This window comes from Scardinius erythrophthalmus, assembly GCF_964197995.2.
Source record: "Scardinius erythrophthalmus genome assembly, chromosome: 19".
NCBI lineage: Eukaryota > Metazoa > Chordata > Actinopteri > Cypriniformes > Leuciscidae > Scardinius > Scardinius erythrophthalmus.
In genome coordinates, this window is record NC_138239.1 from 7,668,203 (window position 1) to 7,688,083 (window position 19,881).

Here is a 19,881-nt window from a genome sequence, read left to right on the forward strand (position 1 = left end):
TTTTCTGAAGTAAAACTGACACTTCATCTTTTGTGTGATGTACAATAAACTTTATTAAACTCATCAGTACATGTTTGATCATCATTCAGACAGCAGACTTGTAGGCTATTAATAAATAATGGATACATAGCCTACAAGCAGATGACAAATACGTTTTAATAACCGTAATTAAACTACTAAACCAAACCTGTTTCATCTCTATACAGCAATCTGACTCTGTAGGCATTATTGTCCGACTCGAAATGAACGCCGTTACTGAGAGTTTCTGATATTATCATCATTCCGTGAGATGAATTTTTCCTGACAGACTGAGCACGAGCTCATGAAGCTCCGCCCCCTGTGTCGTCCAGCAGCACCTCATTTGCATTTAAAGGGCACACACTGAAACGGCTCGTTTTTCTGAGCCCCAAAAAATGTCAATTTAAACATGCTGTAAAAAATGATCTGTTGGGTATTTTGAGCTCAAACTTCACATACACACTCTGGGGACATCAGAGACTTATTTTACATCTTGTGAAAAGGGGCATAGAACGGGACCTTTAAACTTGGTTTAAGAATCATTTACCGTAAAACATGCCAATCTACAAATAATTTAAACTGCAGTCAAGACAAAATGTTGATAAGATACTCATTTTACTAGCCAACAGTAGCTATTAACTGCTTTAAATGTTACAAAGCACTGAAAATTCTCAATAGAAACAAAATACAACTAGCAAAACACCCCAATTGAAATAAATGAGTCGAAATCACAGTGACAATTAGCATTTAACAATATATTTTGCCATAAAACAGACCTTAAATGATTGTGAATCAGTGATTCACTTTTTTGAACTACTTCATTTACATGAACTGTCTGTATGAACCGTGTTTGAAAAGCATGTTTGATTATTCAGCTAGCTTAGTTTCAAAGACAGAGATGTAGCATTTTGCTATGCTAAATTGCTGCTTGTTAGAAAAAACTAGCTTGTTACTTGAAAACTTGGGACAAATGTCATCTTTATAATGTCAGTGCCACAGTAGACTGCATGTTGGCCTGTAATTGCCTCTCTTGCTAGTGTTCTGTATAACCCAATCTGTTACCATGGCCTTGCTAATGATGCCACAACAAAAGTAGCTCTGTATTAGCCCATCTGTTACCATGGCACTATTTATGATGTCAAAAATCTACCGTCCTTCTCCTAGCCTGAGGTTACTACAGCGGGCTTTTATGATGTCAGATTGCAGTGTGGTCCTGGAGAGCTTGTGTTTTATCCTTGCAGTGTGTCAGCTAGTTTACTTCACAGCTCCCTTTATGAGCCCCACTCCTATCTTTCCCACAGACATCAACCACTCTCCGGTCCTCTGTGTAGAAGCTAGTCACTTTTGGACACTTAAACAGCGCAGCCGGGAGTTTCACACAGGACTGTGAAGTCGCAGCCTTAAAACAGTTACAGTTACAAGTTGCATGTTATCCCTGTGGTCATTCCATTAAAGGAGGAGTTTAATTATCAGTGACGCAGCAATTAATGTCCGCTTGTTATGCTAGTAAAGGGGCAATGGGTGGTGTTGAACAATCTTGTGATCTACTTTCCCACACTATCTGAGCCAGCAGCCGTTGATAGAGTTTTTTTGTCTTTACTCTTTCATGTTTTTTTTTTGTTTTTTTGGAAGTGCAGTTAATTTTTAGCAGTTGAGGAAATTGAGGAAACAAACAGGAATTGAAATTAAAAGGATTTGAAATTCATATAAATATTTTAATTTTATTGTCGAGACTTTAAATGTTGGCTTAAGAAAGCCTTGTTTAAAAGTTTTGAAAAAGGTCTTTAAGTTTGCCGGTTTATAAGATAAACCGTTAGATGGATGGATGGATGGATGGATGGATGGATGGATGGATGGATGGATGGATGGATGGATGGATGGATGGATGGATGGATGGATGGATGGATGGATGGATGGATGGATGGATGGATGGATGGATGGATGGATAGATAGATAGATAGATAGATAGATAGATAGATAGATAGATAGATAGATAGATAGATAGATAGATAGATAGATAGATAGATAGATAGATAGATAGATAGATAGATAGATAGAAAAAACGAATGAACAACACACAGACAGACGTACAGATAGATCGAATAAAACAAACAAACGATTCATAGATAGATAGATAGATAGATAGATAGATAGATAGATAGATAGATAGATAGATAGATAGATAGATAGATAGATAGATAGATAGATACTGTATAATGACAGATGGATAAACAGATAGATGTACAGATAGAACGTCAGATTGATAGAGAGATAGACTGACAGACAGACAGACAGACCTATCTTTGTGAGTCGGGATTTTCAACAGTGACTGCAACGAAAACAAAAAGCAGGAATAGGCTAACAACAGCATGTTTGTGTGCGACACTATGAGTCGCCCTTTCCTAAATTCCACCGCGTCTGGATATCATCATTTCAGAGCGGCAGTCTCAAGTGTCACATTAACACAAGTAAAAAAAAAAAAACAAACAAAAAAAAACCTTTTGCCTCATAGTCTGCCTAATTATTGAAAATGTTTGTGTGTTTTCATGAAATTAATTATAATAAGCATATACGGTGCAGCCTAGGTCTAAAGAGGCATTTCAGTTATTGATTTATTTCCCGCCTTAGTGGGTCGTATGACTGGCATACAAAAAAAAAAAGTGTGTCGCAGTAGGCAAAAGGTTGAGAAACCCTGACCTTGAGCACCCTAGACTTATGGCAGTGTGTTTTGCATGGACTTACTTAAATTAAGTTATATTAAGCAGCAAATATGCAAATATGCCTGCGGGTATAAATAAAGAATCAAATCAGTTTTGTCTGTGTGTTTTTGAGGGCTGTGTGAGAGAGTGCGTGTATGTAGTTCCGTGCTGCGTGATTCTTAATTAACTCTTGAACAATGGACCAGTGAAGATCAGAGAGGCAAGTGAGGGGCTTGTTGTGTCTCCTTGTGAGCAGCTTCCTGAACACATGAAAGGAACACACACTGCCCAAAAAAACACGTGTGGAGAGAGGAGGAACTTCTGTCAACACCAAACTATGGCCTTCAAAGTGAATGCCACCCCCTGCTTCACCTCCCACCCGTAAATGCAGACAGCAGAATACATTTATTAGGATGCTTTAAGCACACACACAGCATACACATACATGTTCGCATTGTTCTGTCCCCCCCCCCTTTCTTTTGTTTTGGCACTCTGTCTATCTGTCTGGTTCTCATTGTCGAGGGTGGGGTTGTCGGAACACCAACATTTCAGTAGTTGACACACCATTAAAAGTGAAATTTCATGATTTTTGATGTCATTTTCAGAATATGCAAAAATGGATATGCTAATTAACACATTCCTTTATTTAAAACGTTAAATGTTAAAGTAAATATATAAACAACAAAACAATAGCATGTAGTCTTTTGTTTGTCAGTTAAGTAGTTATAAAATAATGTATTTACAAGCAAATAAAATCATAATAATGGAACAAAGATAAAATTATTTTTAAAATTATATTTCTATGGAGTTGAACATTTGGATGGAAATATTTTTTTGTTTTCTTGCAAAAATGTTGTGCTCATTTGCAATACTGGTGGTGTAAATATTTTGAAATGGGACAAAAAAAATATATTTTATTGCAAGATGTAATTTTTTTTTTTTTTTTTTCGTGGAATGCAAAAGCATTGCAATAGATTTTTTCCTATTATCTCAGGTGTTGTCCATCAAGTTCTCTAGGGACTCCATACATTTGAATTTCAAAAGAAATAAAAAAGGCATAGGCATAGGGCATATGGATATGTTCACAACCACATTTGGTCAGCTTTTATTATGTATATTTCATGACAGAACTTACCGAACATCCAAAACAGTTCTGGGCTAAATGCTCTCGTTGTATGTGCGTAGCCTACATATGATGGTATTTTGACCAGCTGAGAACTCGTGACGAGCTTATAAAATGTGTAAAGGAGTCAAAACATCGGCAGGAATTGCTCCGTCACACTCACAAACGAAGATCTGCTGCAAGGATACACGGTTCTGATGTCTGTCCCGACCTGTGATGGGCAACATCGCGACTATGACGAGAAAAAACTGAGCATTCTTTCCTTTTAAGGTCACATCTTGTGACATCATGTCCTGTTTTTGGTTAGCTTACATGTCTTTGATCTGTGTCGCACCAGAGTTGGTTTGGAAGCGGACGAGACCCATCTTTTCAGCGATGTCTGCTTGTTTAGTGGCACCAGGGTTCAGATGGCAGCGTTCACACTTATTCAAATGAACCGCACTAACAGTAATCGCACCAGGGTTTGTTTTAATCTAAACAAACATGCAAAATGTGAACACATCCTTAATGTAGCATTTTCTTTTTTGGTTTGGACCAAAAGAACCGAACTACAAGTGTGAACTACAAGTCTTTTGGCTTTAGCTAGAGGCATGTGGTCTTTATATATTTCAGTCATGAATGTCTGATCCACAGTCTTTGATTCACAGTCAAAATGAATTCTGGGAAATGAATTGACTGTAGTTCCAAGTCGAAGTGATAAATACTGTATAACACGGTAGAGTGTCCTGCCATGGGTCACACCCTTCATATCCCTGTTTTCTGAACTGTGGAAACAAGAATAGGATTCCAGCCAATGCACATCAATACAGCAATTTCCTATTTGCTCATTTCCTGTTTTGACAGGAAGCAGAGGAAGATGGCTTGCTCACACAAACAGTGAGAGCAATGGACTGCTGGCTCGCGCAAGCAACTGTCCTCAGGTAGTTCGGCACAGGCGTTGAAGGACCTCTTACCCCGTTAATGAGATTGGCCTGCCGCGTGTGTTTAGGAAAGGAAGCTTTTGTGGAGAATGCTGTTAATCATTTCTGAAGTGGTGTCCTTCTTCCCAGGACGCTCCTTTTGACCCACACACAATGCAACGCTTTTGAAAGCACCGGTCTCTTTTGTTTTTCCATCACATTCCATCCATCACTGCAATCCATCTTTCTGTGGGCAGGGAAGTTGTCTCCTCTGTTCACACCTAGCTAGTGGGACTACAACTGAGATGTTACATTGTACCTAGGAACCATTTTTCAACTGACATTTCAGTTCAGACGTAAGTGCCTGGCTGCCCTGTAGAGATAAACACCTGCTGATTCATAAACAATGGATCACATGACCAGTCAAATACTTACTTTATCTTGATAACTATTATGGAGTCACATGACATGGGGGAAAAAAGGTGTTGTGGCCACTTGTTAAGATTTTGGTCCTACAACTTATTAATTAAGTCCCTCGTTTTAGGTAACTAAATTAAAACATAACTTAATTAAAACATAAAAGGTTTTTCTTTGTTTAGATTTAATTGAAACAAGGGAATGATATTGCATGCTAATTTCTCCTGTTTTACTTTTGACATCCTCTATTGCTCACATAAACTAATCTTTTAAAACACATACTAACACTATTCAATGTAATCTCAAGCTAATTAATATACATTTTCATAATGTACATTATTATGTTGTGATGCCTCAAATCACGTGTAGCATGTGAAATGATTGCTTGTAGTTTCTTTATATACTGTATATATATTAATTTTATTTTAATTATAATTTATATATTTTTTAAGACAAAAAGTAATGGAAAAGTATTGCATTTCTGCAAGTAAAAATATGCTTTTAATAAAAATGATATTAAAAATATATATTTTCCTAGTCAGTAATAAATATAAAAAATAATAATAAATAGTTTCCTAGGCAGTAATACATATTTTAATATTAATTATTAAAATATGAATTAAAATGATATATTCTCAGTTCCACCTACCATTGGCAGACATGTTCATTTTTTTTTTATTTTTTTTTTTGGACACTGCGTAGAAGTATTTGTGATTAAACTAATTCTTAAGACTAACCTCTTTCTCAGATTGCAGGGCAGATTCACTGACAGGCAGCCAGAACCCTTCCACCCCCGCCCCTCAAACACCATTATGCACTGCCTCGAATTGCTAATTAGGAAATTCAGTGATTATTAACCTTGGCACTAGACAGCAATCTCCTCATTTCTTTCATTATAGCCTGGAGTTGATTTACTCTAAATGCTACTTTTAGTTTGACTGTAGAGAGAAAGCAATTGCACGCTGTCAGCTGCACACAAAAGCCCTCTGTTTTAGATTTTTGGAAAATATTATGCTTTGACATACTGTATACAGTACTCCCTTTCTTTCTAGCAGTTTGACCTTCTGTTTGCTTTTAAGTGATTTAATGCTGCATTATTTTAGTTCTTCTTCTTTTAGCAGACGTTTATTGTACCAAACCAATTTTACAACCCTTGAACCAACCTAGAGTTAAATATCTTGCTCGAGTGCACAGTGGTTGAAACTGGCCCTTCTGGAGTTTGAACCAACAACTTTTGATCTACCAGGCCAGATCTCTAAGGTGCAGTGATGGATTATGTACAGTCAGCCAGTTATGATCACAAAATAAACCTGTACGTTTTTTTATTATTATTTTACAACAATGACTGAACAGTATTCTGCATTTTTCAATAATTATTACCAAATAAATAATGGATATGAACATTTGATGTTTTTATGTGAGAAGAAGCTTGGTCATTAAAGGCACACTATGCAAGATTTGTACCTTAATATAACAGCTTCAAAATAATTTCGATGGTAAACGAACTTGTAGTAGTGCGAATCATCCCGATATAGCAAAGCAGGGGGGGACTCTAGGGGTCGCTGTTTGAGAAAAACGGAAACTGCATAGTGTGTCTTTAAGCAAAGACATTTGACCAATCAGAATCAAGTATTCCAGAGAGCCATTTAACTTGCTTAAAGACCCTATGTAGCCCCGCCCCTTTAAATCGCTGCACCCGTTGAGTTCTGTCTTCTGGTTGGTATTTCCACCACATGAAAATAAGATCTTACGGATTAATGAATGAGCCGCTCGTTTTCAAATCTTCGCGGTCTACTGACATTTGTTATGAGATCCGCTTCAAACATTACAATGCTCGTGATAACTTTCGTTTACTCTGCAATAAGTAAATCCACTTCACCAGCTAATTACTCTTCGACAGCAATGCCATAGAAATATACAGATCTACCGCAAAAAACGGAAAATTCTAAAGACTGCTGCGCACTTGTTTCTCTGGCGGATAAGGTCTTAAGCCTATTTGAAATTGAGTCTGGAAAGTTCCTGTTGATTCATGTTCAGTTCCTGTGCTGTGATTGGATGGCGACTGTTTTGAGTTGATCGACATTTATATAAAAGGTGTGATTGCTTACTGTAAGTGTTTTTTTATTTATATATGTTTGTATTTGAATGTATGATCATAGGTGGGTTGATCTATGTATTGTAAATCAATTCTAGGACAGGAACTAAGTGAGAATGTGCCATGTATGATGAAGGTGAGGGGTCCTGAAAGTTTAACTATGTTGAAGCTGCAGTGCACTTCTACCCTGACCTTCAGAAGCTGCACAATTAGCTGACCTTTGACTTCTCATACTACCCAATGAACCCCTAGGCACAGACAACATGCTTTTCCTACATTTGTGTGTTTGTTTAGAACAGGGAGAATCTTAATAAGGCTGTCTAGAGAAATAGAGACGACACTGTTATGGCTCTAATGGTGTCTTGACTCAACTTAGTTTTCTGCATCCAAAGCAATTACTGTTTGCTTTAACCTTGCACATTGTACTCATAAATATGCCTGTGCTTTTTATGTTCAATATACTAATCTGTCAGTTAACTTTCAAGACAAAGTTCCCAATTTATTCACTTTTGTTGCATTTTATTTGTATGATTCTAAATTCAGAACAGCAGGAACAGGATAGGGTTTAGAATCACTCAAAGTCTTCACTGAAACTCTCTCGTATGGATAAAGAGAGTGTCCGTAATGCCGCTCAGCCTCGCTTCGACCGAGTACATGACTAAATGTGTCAGGCCATTAAAAATAATGTAATGAACTCTCAATGTAATGGGCTTTCATTCATATGCAAATCAGAGTGGATTCAGCCTTGGCCTTTCTTGCTACCTCATTGCACACTGACGCTTGTGACATCACTGTTGGAGATATTCTCCGAACGCTTTCATGTTTTAATTGCCTTGATGGACAGAGGACCAACAGGCGGAATGAATCCATCAGCGTTTACTGTAAGTGCAGGAGAGATGCGTTTATGTAGGTGTAGTGCTTCTAGGCCATGACAAATTGAACATGTTTTGAATGGAGTTCAGGGAGAGAGTTTAAATCAGGATGGAGAGTTTAGGGGTTTTTTTCTTTTCTTTTTGCCTTGTTTCCATCAAATGGAACATTTTAGCTCTGATAAATGACAGTTATAATACTGGTTCAGTAGAAACAATTAAAGCACCTAGGTAATCTTTCTTTTTCTCTCTGTCCTATCTTCACAATTCCTGTCCTTTTATAATTTTGTCGTTCCAATTCTTCCCATTATAAGTCAGGATTGCCTCATCTCATCCTTGCTGCCATTAATGGGTAGCAGATAGATTTTGCTTTTGTATAGTTTACTTCAAGGCCGTTTATAGTCGTTCCAGTTGTGTCACACACAAACGCCTTTTGTTACTATTCTTGATAAGCAAAGATTTCAATAAAGGGAGAGAATGAAAAGGGAAAGCATTTTTATAGTCATTAAGGCAATTCGTTTGTGTGTTCTGCCTCATGTCTGCTCCAGACGGAGAAGGGTTCGGGAATCCTCAGTCTATCTTCCTATCTTTATTCGCTGTGTCTAGACGTCTCTATTCACCCAAAGAAAACATTCAGACCTGCCAATCTCCGAGAGTCTTGGATGCCTTCCTTGATGTGCGTCCAAATATCTGCAGCACAAAGCCGTATTAAATTTAATGCCTATTGGATTATTTAATTGACTTTTTTGAAACACAGATTTAACAGCCAAACAAATAATAATAATTAAAAAAAAATAATTCTAAGAGAATACCTCTCTTTATTAAATACAGTATAATGTCTCTCTCAGTTTATTTATTTATTAAGTAATGTTTCTCCTAAAATTCCTTATGAAAAAATGAGGGCAGTTGCTGAATAGCATTATACACATAATTTGATCTTGGAAAATTTTTGAGTTGAGTTGCGATGTCTTCTAAAACATATGGAGACACTAAGATTTTAAAGGATTTTTAGGGCTACATCTACATTAATCCAGATACATTTGAAAGGGCGTTTTTGTTTTAAAACGTTAAAGTCCGTCCACATTAGCGTTTTCCAAAAGTTTCTGATTCACACTGAAATGTCAGAAAACGCTAAATTCACTTCACTGCACATGCGTAAAACCTCATAAAAGCTCACTGAAATGATACAGACGGAACAGACATAATAAAGTTCTCACACTATTCTTCTGGCAGGATCAAACACATAACAGGCACAATACCGATATGTAAACATAGATATCTATTGGTTCAATATGTGTTACATGACTAAACATGCGTCATCGTTCTCAAATACCTCCATTTTCACAGTCCACACTACAATGCGTTTCAAATTTGTCTGCTTGCGAACGCATTTTCAAAACGCTGTCTTCGGTGTGGACGGAAGAAAAAGATGCGTTTTCAAATGAAAACGTATTAGTGTGAACAAGGCCTAAAACTCTTGATGAGAAGCTGGAGAATCAAGCAGGTTTCTCAATTTACTCTTCCATTTAACATGATTTTCTGTATAGGAGAAACAAATGAGATTCATGATTAACAAGACATGATTTTTCTTTCCTATGTGTACATCCTTGTGAACTTGGCCTTGCTCCAATTGTTTTGACAGATTGAATTACATTTAATTACGCTGAAAGGCAATGAAAAATGATTTAGGCCACCGGTTGGCATCTTCCATAATGTGTTGTTTCAAATTATCTGTATATATTATCTGAATATAAATAGTATTTTAAAGGACATTTTGACTGTAATTTTAACCAACCCACAAGTTACCTCACACTTTTAGTGAAGTGAAGTGACGTGATTTGTCCTTTGCATTTAACCCATTCAAGTAAGTGCACACACATTAGGAGCAGTGATTATCGAACACACACACTGCAAACCGTGAACACACACACCCAGATCAGTGGGCAGCCATTCACTGCGGATTGGGGGTTATGTGCCTTGCTCAAGGGCACCTCTGTCATTTCCTGCCGGTATTGAGAATCGAACCCACAACCTTCGGGTTACAAGTCAGACTGTCTAACCATCCTGTGAATTATCTATCCAGAGTCATCGCATCACATTCCACTCCAGAGTTTACACACTCAAAGCTAAGACACCAGTCTCTTGTGTGAATGACTCTTCCTAATTATGCTGATGTGGTACTTTAGATGTGACTTTGGAGATTGAGTTCCAGGGACGAGTGCTTCAGAGCGAGCAATCTCATCAGTTCCTGTGCTGCTGTTGCAGATGAGTGGAGCTCATGCAAATTACCGACGCATGTGTTTGTGTGTTTACCTTCCTGTTTGCATTTTTCACTAGGTAATTAACTTCTCCTCTCGCCCACACGGGCTGGTGTGTGTTAAAGTCGAGAGAAGAGGTCTCTGTTGAAAGCAGATGGCTCTGGGAGGGCCTACAGGAAGTTGAGAGGAGGCTTAGAGCTGTGGAAAAGTTTGTGAAAGTTGGATAGAAGCTCTGTTCAGAGTTCAGTGTTTGCAGATTGAGGTACTTTGATTTTTCAGGATATATATCCGGGGCTTTCACACCGGAGAAACCTTTTCATAGTTCCTAGAACTATTGGCGGAAGTAACAGGATTTTGGCGTGTTCGCACCTCAGGAACTAGGAACGATTATAGGTCTAGGAACTCCTTTTGGAGGAACAAATTTAGCTCCTACTTCAGAGTCGGTCTAAACCAGCACTATAGGAACTACCCGTGACATTAGTGTACGCTGATTGGCCGAACGCACGCCAAACACCAGCACCCGCCATTAAAAAAAAAAGCTGTGTAAACACACAGATCATAGCCTATATATTTACTCCACAAACTAACTCTAGAAACATGGAAAACAGTGATAGATGGGCCTCTAAACCTTTACGCTGAAGAGAAAGTCCAACGCAACTTTGAGGGGACCAAGTCAAACATGATGTATTTCTGCTCAGCTAGCAACACTGGACATCAACCACACGGCATACGCTAATACCTTTTCATACACTGTTTACTATTTTTAGCACGTTTGCTGTGCGTCTACATTTAAAATAATGAACTTGGGGTGTGAGCGGCCCCTTAGAATGGCATATTTTGTGCAAGACTCTGCAAAAGATGCAAGAGGCAATCACCTCTCTCCCAATAGTCATTTTTACATTAAAAAATAATAATAAAATGCAGCGCAGTGGAATAAAAAAAATGCAAAAAAGTAGTTTGTGACACTGGCCCAGCCTTTTTTTTTTCAGCCAACTTAGCGCTTTTTAACTAGTGCTTGGGGGAGGGGCTTAGAGATAATGATAACACAACACTTTCTATTGTACATTTTTTGACCGCCATTGTTTGGATAATTTACGTTATCAAGTGGAGTATACTTTGCTGGTCACTGTGATTTTGCCAAGTAAGACATGTTCCTGGATCAACATATTTTGCTGATCCTGGAACAGTATTCCTGTCCAAAAATTTTGTCCAAACCATATCTCTACCCCTAAACCTATCCCTACCCATAACTTATCCATAAAATCAGAGGGTAAAAACAGGAGAATAACACTGATGTAGAAGCACCTAACCCTGGTTTTAAGCCTAAACTTGACAAATCTGATTGGTTGATTGAAATGTTGTTCCTGGATCAGCAAAGATATTGATCCAGGAATATGCTGCACTTGGTTAAATCACATTCATCATACTTTGAAATTCGATATGCATATGCAAGGTTTTAGGCTGTTCCGTACTAGATCAGACATTTTTTGTAGGGCTAATGGACATGATAATGGATTATGACTGATACATCATTATTTTTGATGAGAAGGGTTGGCTGAAACCTCCATTCACGGCATATGTGGCAATCAACAGTACAGCCTCCAGTGACTGAACTGCTGTCAGTCTGAACACACATTGACTCTTCACTCAGGTGGTGCTCTTTCCCAAAGTGCTCAGTGGTGCCATCAACTTTGATTAGCTTATTAATAGTCAAGAACACCCACAATCCCTTGCAGCAATTACTTTTCCTTCCCTGTTCTTCACCTTTCTGCAGGCAGCTGTACTTCTAAACAGATTGAAGAGTTGATTTATTGTTTTTATTTCCATAAACTCTGGCTAAAGAGATAAATAAATCAAGAGCAGTCTGGAGAGTTTCCAAACAGTCCCTGCATATTAACTATTTTAATTAGTCGCAGAAAGTAAGCCGGTGAGCATGTATAAATATGTATGCGCAAGTGAGTCTCTATAGTGCAACTTAAGGCGGCGCTGTTAGTTTAACTAAGTTTAACTGCTGCATTAGCCCTGGGTCACATAAAACTCTATGTTGTGCTGAGGAGTTATGAGTTCTGCTCCAAAACTGAGTGAGCTGCCTATCTAGACAGCACTTTCAGGCAAAATGATTGCTACCAGGCATCACCTGTGGGCTTCATGTAGAAAGCAATCACTGTAATGGGGAAAAACACCTAAAATCAACAAATTTGACTATAAATATATTTCATTTAATACTTCAATTTTGTGTGTGTGTGTGTGTGTGTGTGTGTGTGTGTGTGTGTGTGTGTGTTGTTAACTAAGCAACATGCTAACTCTATTTATTGTGAGTTGCCTCTCTTTTAAACAAATAATAATAAAAATTATTTTGACTTTATTTCTCGCAGTCCAAGTTTATATCCCCGAAATTGTGAGTTAAACATATCAGACATTTTTTCCCCCTCATAATCTTGCAGTTCTCACGTTTTTCCCCCTCAAACTTCTGTTTACATCTTGCAAGTCTGACTTTTTTCTTCTGAATTCTGGAGAGCAGAGAGCAACTCTGTGACACTGTGATTATATCTCTCTTTTTTAGGGGCACCTAATTTCGTGTAGAAAGGATCTGATCAAAATATTTATTATATGTGATTTTGTGCATTAATATGAATGCAAAATTGACTGTACCAAAACATTTCTATTACATGTTAACTCAACAGTGCAAGATATAAACTAAATAACTGCAAGAAATATAGTCAAAATTGTTAGATATAAACTCAGCATATCAGTGTGTGAAAAACTTGTGATAAAATAGTGTGTGATAAACTTGCTATTCGGGGAAAAATTGTGAGATATAAACTCGGAATTGCAAGAATCATGAGATAAAAATGTGCAATTTCAGTTTTATTTTTCATCCTGTGGTGGAAGTGGGCTTTCATAAGATGCAGAAAGCAAGGCAGCTCACAAGGTTTGGGAACATCGCTGAAGTCAAACATGCAGACAAGTGCTTATAGTTTGTCTTTCAGCAATAAACTGCTATTTAAGCTCAAAGAAGCTTTGGAAATAATGGTCTGTGGTTACAACAGCCTCAGTACTGACTGACTGCCCATCCAGGGTTTGACGAGACACTGACAGCTGGAGTGATCCATGAGTAGACTGAATGGGAGGGTGACAGACAGATGGGAGACAGTATTGTGGGTTATCCAAACAATTAGAGAGAAAGCTGGTTTCTTTCTCAAGCCCCAGTGAACAGGAAAAGCAGTTGAAGTATCTTTCTGTTGAGAGCGATCTATGATGGATAGGTGATTGGGACATACCTGCATTCTTTTTTGCATGGACCCTGGAGATTGAAGATGTTCATGTCAAATACAATTGCACAAATCGACTGTGAACTACACAGGTAAATATTTGGTTTACTTGGAGCATATGTGTATAGATGTACTTTTAAAATCTGGGAGACATGATGATCATAAGACATTAAAATCTTTTCTTGATCAAACAGGATTAATATAACTGAATTTTTCAAGAACAACAACAACAAAATATATGCAAGATTAACCTGAGTACAAAAATCAAGTTTTCCTCGCTTTAGTAAGATTTATTACAACTGATTTATCGAAAGCAGGCCAGTGTTTAGGAGAGGTCTTGATCTTTTGACTCTGTGCTACATAAATATTCATGCACGTTAGCTTTGATTTATGAAACCTGCCACTTTTTCAAATTTATAGACATTTTTATTGATTAATTGATATTGGAATTATATGATTCAATTTGTGTAATTTTGTGATTTTTTTAGAGGCTTTTTAACCAGCACTACGCAAAGTGGCTGACTGTAAATTTTCCTGCTTATGCCACAGCTATTTAGACAGACAGACAGACAGACAGACAGACAGACAGACAGACAGACAGACAGACAGACAGACAGACAGACAGACAGACAGACAGACAGACAGACAGACAGACAGACAGACAGACAAACAAACAGATAGATAGATAGATAGATAGATAGATAGATAGATAGATAGATAGATAGATAGATAGATAGATAGATAGATAGATAGATAGATAGATAGATAGATAGATAGATAGATAGATAGATAGATAGATAGATAGATAGATATTGGTCAATTATAGTTTAGTGGTCACTAAAAATAATTGATTATTAATGATTAATGATTGAACGATTGAATTAATGATTGAACAATTATATTGAAGTATTTGAGAAAGCTGTGTAATAAGTAGTTGTATCATACGCATGCAGAATACAAGAAATAATGCCACTGACAGTGGATATAATCAATCAGACAGTAATGAGAGAGCACCAACTGTGGCCTGTCACTCAGCAGACACACAAACATCTGTGTTTCTAATCACCCTCTGTCTCATTCTCCCGCGGTGTGTGTGTGATCATCTTACTGCAGTAAACACATGGTAATAGGAGCTGAGGTTTGCTGTGTTTTTTTTACATGTACATGTGTAAAAATATAATCATAAACTATTTTCTTTGTAGTTTAACATTTTCTATTCCTTTATTGGTAGATTAATTTAATCCTATATCTATCATTAATTACTTATTTCTTGATACCTTTGATCAGTTTAATGCATGCTTGCTGAATAAAAGTATTAAAGACGTATTTCTTTAAAAAAAAGAAATCTTACCCCAAACATTTGAACATTAGCCTATATTACACAATGCCAATCTTTATAGCTCCATTTCTGCAAAATTTAAGCAGTGAAGTTTTTACAGTAAGTCTTATCATAAATCCCAAGATAAAACATTTTTTTTTTTACTCAGAATTAGGCTCACATTTAAGAAGCACCACCAGATTTTTACATTTAAATTTTCTTTTTTATTGGCAGCCAAGTAAAGTCAAACCCCATATGCTCTTATACACACAAACACACACACACACACACACACACACACACACACACACACACACACATGGATGCAGGTGTGCACGCACAGAAAGAACCTGATTTTATTAAGTGCAACATGTTCCTGGATCAACATTCCAATCAACCAATCAGATTTGGGTTTACAGTTTGGGTTTATGTCAAGTTTAGGCTTACAACCAGGGTTTGGTGCTTCTATATCAGTGTTATTCACATATCATTTACCCCTGATATTAGGGATAACTTACGGGTAGGGTTAGGGTTAGGGTTAGGGTTAGGTGTATAGATATGGTTAGGATTAAACAAAATATGTTGACCCAGGAACGCGTCTAACTCAGCAAAATCAGGACGTGCCACACACACACACACACACACACACACACACACACACACACACACACACACACACACACACACACACACACACTATGCTCCTGTAATTACACCCATAACGGCCCAGAGGATCTCAGAGCTCCTGGTCTATAGCTTACATTATGGCCCTGCTTAGGAATCCCTCCTGGGCTGCAGTGCGTTTGGATAGATTGACCATGGCATATGTGTGTGCGTTTGTGTAGAGGTCCACAGGGATTAGCGTTGGATGTGGTCTTTAGCTTTTTAGAGTATAGTGAATGTAATCTGTAGTAATGGCCTGCTGTGAAAAGACCCAGCGCTCACCTTTTCACTACAGGGTGTGTAGAAACAGCTGTCCCTGGGACTTTCACGCAACCCCGGTTTCCATCTCAGAAAAGCTCCTCCCTCACATACCTGCCGCAATAGTGCCAAATCACCTTTGCCAGTTGCTAGAAACTCAGTCAAGTCAAGTCAAGTCAAGTCACCTTTATTTACATAGTGATTTATGCAATTCAGATTGTTTCAAAGCAGCTTCACAGTGATAACAGGAAAATAATGATGCAAACAATTCAATTCTGCTGTAAAGCAGCTCTAAAAAGTAAACAGTCATTATTCAGTTGAAATCAGTTCAGTGTTGATTAATTTTGGTTCAATAACTGAGTTCAGTTCAGCTATAAAGCAGCTCTGCAGAAAACAGTGATGTCATCATCCAGCTGTGTTGAGTTCTCATCCAATAGTGCAGTCAGATCAATATATTGCTGAATATTAATTGTCCCCAACTGAGCAAGCCAGAGGCGACACAGTCAGATGTGTATTTATTTATGAATACATATAACTTTAGTGTTTAAAAACCTGTATTCTGTTATAATACAACGTATAACTTTAATTTGATGAGACCGAAAACTAGGATGTAAGAGATAAAAGTCAACAAACCTGCTTGATTTTCTTTCTTCTGCGGAACACAAATGAAGATATTTTAAAGAATGTTTTGTTCATACAATGAAAGTCAGTGGGGTCCAAAAAATAACAATGGATCCTATTGACATTCCTTCTATAAAAAACAAACAAAAAAAAAAAAAACGGTAAAACGGTATTTTCCAGTATATCGTTATCTTTGTTTGGTAGAAGTCATAAAGGTTTGGAATGAGTAAATGATGACAGAATTTTCAGTATTTGGTGAACTATCTCTTTAAGGCAAAAGAGTTTGATGCTATCCAGGCTTAAAATTATATATATATATATATATATTCGGTCTTGTCTAATTAAATATGCCATCTAGCAATATATTTTTCAGCAATGGTGGTCAAATATCATAGATAAAGTTCTTGATCCTCATGTCATGATATACAATCTCATCCATCATCATGTTTTTTCTCTTTTTTCACTTTCTCATTTGTCAGCTTTATCTTCTGCATCTCCCTTTCCTTTCTCTCTTTTTTCACTCACATATATTTCTGTAGCTCTACCCCCACCATTGTATTCTCTGTCCTTTCCCCACACTCATATCTCATCATCATTAGTTTTAGAGACAGTCAGACTAGCGGGCTGAGGGCACACATGTAGTCATTTATCCTTCTGTTGGCTTTCTGTTCTTTAGTGCATCACTAATCAGCAGATAGGCTCCTGCATTCATACCCAGAACTTCATAAAACCCAGAGCTGACTGCCAATAAAGTCACACAATGGCCAACTACAAGCCCCAAGGCCAGGGGTCTAACCCTCATCTTACCTCTTATCCTGTCTCTCTCGCTCTCTCTCTCTTTTCTCTCTCACTTCTCAATTTTTTATAACTCTCTTTCTGGCACTGGTGGATGGATGGTACCATACTAATGGTGGTACATTTTACTATACCGCAGAAAATACATGTATGTCTTGTAAGTCAATGTGAAATCAGAATTCACCCCATTTACAGTTTTAAAGTGTCCCAATTATGCTATTTTAAAGGTTCCTAGTTTAGATTGGGAGGTCTCCTACAATGGGTTTACATGCGTCAAAACACTTTTCTCATAATATTCATCACCTCATTTCTCAAATAGTCTGAAAACGGTTTGTTCAAAGATTCAGTCTCTCTAAACCCCTCCTTTCCGAGAGCCTACTCTGCTCTGATTGGTCAAACGGCCCAGTTTGTTGTCGGAAACGAAACGGCCATTACCACATCTGAATTTCAGCTCTGGATCTTCTTCAGCACTTCATCACACAGTGATACGAACAGTAACAGTGGCATTGGTTTTTCCTTATGAATTCCAATGTGAGTACTCACCCTTTTGAAATGCATGCAAAGTGGATTTGTCGACAACACGAACCAAACTCTTCCATTCTCAGCTACAACTACAGTGTTTGAGGACAGGTCAGAGTAGATATTGTTCGCAGGCAGCCAATGAAGATCATAGGCAACAGGTAACAGTGAGAGAGACTAAAATTACTGACGACTCGCTTCAGGCAGTTTAGAATTGATTCTTTCTTTTAGGAGACAATAACTTTATTTGACATGCACTTTGATCTTTAAAGTTTTGCAGACCTTTATCATTTACAAACAGCTATATTACACACTGCATGAAAGATCATTTTCTGGTCTTGTTGTTCATGATTCTGTTCATGTTATTTCAAGGATTTACAAAAATAAATATCTGCAATTTTCCACTAAAATATAATAACTTGCTCCACTTCTGAAATGACTTACTCTTTCAAACCCCTCCAACCACCTGGCTTCAACAATTATGTAGAAACAAGAAAACAATTATACAGCGTATATATATATATATATATATATATATATATTTTTTTTTTTTTTAAATCTTGTGTACATACAGTGTAAATCATAAACGTTTTCATGACGTCATGAAAACATCTGTAGAATGTCCTTCTACCTGACATAGAACATTTTAGAAATAAATTGCAAATGAGCAAGCATTCTAAAATCTAAACACACACACACACACACACACACACACACACACACACACACACACACACACACACACACACACACTTCTTAGCACTAACTGGTTCCTTCTATATATTTGAGTATTTGGCTGGCTTTGTGTTCCCAAGCTAAGATATTAAAAAATGTATCTAAATTATCATCTTTAATTATTCATGCCCTTTTGAATAGTCCCACAGATTGAGAATATTTAGTAATTGGACTTTAGCACACCTGAGTTGAGAAGGTTTAAATTCAGGGTACAAATCCCAAACATATCTGCCCTGGGCTCCAGTCTGATCTAGAATGTGACATTTGTCTTTCAAAAGACCAGAATGTGAGTGTGGATGTAAACCAGTTATTACAGCATTACAAACAAGTGCTGTGAAGGAATAGTTTGCTCTAAAATGAGCATTCTGTCATCATTTACCTGTGGTTTCTTTCTTTTGTGGAACGTAAACCGTCCAGGTAGCTTTTTTCCATTATAGAGAAAGAGGGTGACTAAATAATGACTCATTTCTAAGTGAAGAATTCCATACAAGCATGTCATTAATTTCCTTTTAATTCTACATGTTCACCTTTTATATAAGTGTTTTTATATAGGCGGCTGGTTAATCCTTCATGTTCAGTTGTAGTATCATGATAAGTGATCTTGTATTGTAGCAATAGTTACTGCTCCAAGCACTTGATTGTGTTTGAGTGCGAGTACACAGACATAAGCCCCTGTCCATCAGGTAGACTGGCGTCATGCCCCTGGCATTGAATGGGAGATGATTATTTTCATGCTGGGTCTCTTGTCATATCTCTCCCTGCTGGGAGTCTTATCAAATGTAAATACACGCTGCAATGTGCTTCATGCCCGGGCTCAGCTGTTGTTTTCTTTACACCCTACCGCCCACCACCCCACCCCACTGCTCAATCCCTCCACCCACAAAACTCTCACTTTTCAGCTCTGCTTAGTTTGAAATATTATAATTAAGACGAGGCTTCTGGGACAACTAGGAAGATCTTGTCTAAATGTCTGCAGGCTATATGGCTGTGCTGGTTTTTATCAGCAAAACTCATCCAAATATACATTTTTCTGCATATTTTTAAATGGCCTGCTAATAAAATGTTGTTTATTGTTATAGCATTTAGCTTTTTCAGGATTAATATCACAAGTGATTCATTATTTTAGACCGTGAGCTCAGATAAATCTGGAAATAAGAAAATGTATCTATATTTTAATATTATTTTATTCTATAATCTTTACAACATAAAATATAACATTTATATGTTACATTATAAAACAGAAATATTATAAACATATTTGTTGATGCTGTTAATGACTAATTATAATTCATTAGAATAATAATTAATAATAACAATAATAA

The 19,881-nt window shown here is 37.2% G+C and overlaps 1 protein-coding gene across 1 annotated transcript in view; it reads left to right on the plus strand.

Annotated features, from left to right (window-relative positions):
- kif26ab (kinesin family member 26Ab) overlaps positions 1-19,881 on the plus strand; it is a gene marked incomplete at its 5' end in the record, with an annotated part of 95,459 nt that overhangs the window by 18,293 nt on the left and 57,285 nt on the right. The window lies entirely within an intron of this gene.